The 2,269-nt window shown below is 44.2% G+C and overlaps 1 non-coding gene across 1 annotated transcript; it reads right to left on the bottom strand.

Annotated features, from left to right (window-relative positions):
- Positions 1–1,293: 1,293 nt before the first annotated feature.
- Positions 1,294–1,412, bottom strand: LOC145397920 (5S ribosomal RNA). Its single transcript, XR_013897056.1, has one exon. It is a non-coding gene; the product is annotated as a 5S ribosomal RNA (ribosomal RNA).
- Positions 1,413–2,269: the final 857 nt, after the last annotated feature.

Below are 2,269 nucleotides of genomic sequence, written 5' to 3'. Positions count from 1 at the left end.
GTGTACAATAAACTCCGTAACCCAAGAAGTAACCATAACTCACCTCAATCACGATAAAATGATATACAGAGAGGGAAGGTGAGAAAGAGAGAGACCTACCTATTTACTCGACGAAGCACAATTTTACTAGCAGCGGCCCATGTTACATTCCGCTGGTGATAGAGGCGAAGTGTAATCTACGATACCCATATAATCTCTCCATCTAATCAAACCCCTCAACGATGTTCATCGATAATGATGGCAGTGGTGAACAACGGTAAATTACGATGAACTACGTTCATCAATAGTCATTTCACCAGCAAATACAATGCTGTGACCCAACATTACTTTTCTGGAGTAAATACATTTCGAACATATTCACCATACTCTAACTTTGCTTGCATAATATGTACACAGTGCCATCCCAACAAGTAATTGCAAGAAAAAACGAAAGTGAGTTGGCAAGGGCTTTCTTGACCTTTACCGAACAATTATGCATGCCTATGTTTACGTGGCTCAGGTCATGCGAATCTGAGTACTGTACACTGATTACCATAGTGATACAGAATTTAATGCACTGTGATACTGTCAAACGTTAAATCATAAGGTCAGCTGTCATTCATTTTAAGTAGTTTGTTTATATTACAACTAAACTCACTGTGGAAATACGGCATGTCTGCGTGCATCAGTCTGACCAGCGCAGGGGTATATGTTGTTTGTATTGATTTTATAGTACAAATTGTGTACACTTACCCATGAAAAGCTATTCCTCGTTGTCTGGTGTCCATTGTTCGCTTGTTAGTGTAACACTGCGACATTGAAGAGAAGCTAAAGGCGGTACAATTGCACAGCAGACCATAGCAGACTACGTGCACTCGACCTTTCCAACATGGGGGCCAAGCTGATGCAAGTTTTGCTTCCCCGTGCGGCATCCGAGTTTAAATATCAATGGGTGCCAGGCCGTGATCGCGTCCCATTCCAGCGACTAAGCAATAACATAGGCAGGTAACTAGAAGATTGAGCTCGGTAAAAGTGAGGAAATACAAGAGAAATTTTGGGCGAAATAAAGGAGAAAGGGATGAGAAAAAATGAAGAAATGCCAAGTTTGTAGAATTATAGAGGGGAGGAAAGTGAAGTTAAGTAGCTGGATTATCTGAAGAGGGATGAAGAGATGAAGCTTATCTATCCATCCATCCATCCATTGCCAGACGCCATGTATCCCAAACGGGGTGGCCAAGGGCTTAGAGTTAACTGTTTTACAGGGAGGGACACTAATCCTCCACCAACCCCACTTGACACGTTGGGAGAACGTTATGCCAACAGCATCTGGTGTTCCCAGGCGGTCACCCATCCAAGTACTAACCAGACCCAACGTTGCTTAACTTCGCTGATCGGAAGGGAAGCGGTGTACTCAACGTGGTATGGCCGTAATATTGCGAGGATTCGAACGAGCGCTTGCAACTGCGTGAGTACAGCAGCTTACCAAGTGAGCTATTTAGGCACCCGGAAACTGATATAGAGACCAGAGTGAAGGATTGAACTCTATACACGTGTAGTGGAGTCCCAGGCTGCTCCACCTTACAACATCTGGTCTATCAAGGAAAAAAAAAAAAGGCGTCAGGGAGAGCGTAGGAACAGAACAATGGCCATGGAAATGGTGGAGAGCCTTTCAAAGAAAGGAAGAGAAGAAAAGAATAGGTTAATACGTTTGTCAGAACTCTGTGCAGTTAAAAGCCGCATTTTCGTGAGGCATTTAGATGGTTTAGGTATATGTGCGGGAGTCAATGAAAATGAGAGGGCAAGAGAGGGAGTATGTCTGATGATAAGCAAGAAATGGAAGGAGAATATGAGAGTATGGAACAGTGGGTGCAAGGATTGTATGGGTGAGGATGAAAGTAGGTATACAAGCGTGGGCGATTGTATGTGTGTATGCCCCGACAGAGGATCGAGTGGCAAGAGAGAAAGATGAGTTTTGGGCGAGTGTAGAAGCATGTAAGGACAAGTCTGAGAGGAGCAAGAGAGTGCTGTTGATTGGAGACATGAATGGCAAAGTTGGGAATGTACGAGTGGATGGAGTGGTTGATCAGTGGGGTGTGCCAGCTGACGTAGATGGGAATGGAAGTGCTTTGGTGGACATCTGTGCTTGTAAGGGGTTGGCAATAGCCAACACCTACTTTCAGCATAAGATGATCCACCGGTATACATGGAGAGTAATGAGGAGGATGGATGGTGAAGTTGTTGAACGAAAGGCAATGATAGACTACGTGTGTGTGGATGAGCGAATGAGAAG

Source organism: Coenobita brevimanus, chromosome 43 (genome assembly GCF_032717465.1).
Source record: "Coenobita brevimanus isolate Jiangsu-jjx chromosome 43, ASM3271746v2, whole genome shotgun sequence".
Lineage (NCBI taxonomy): Eukaryota > Metazoa > Arthropoda > Malacostraca > Decapoda > Coenobitidae > Coenobita > Coenobita brevimanus.
Note: the sequence above shows the minus strand (reverse complement) of the source record. Positions and strands in the feature narration are given on the sequence as shown.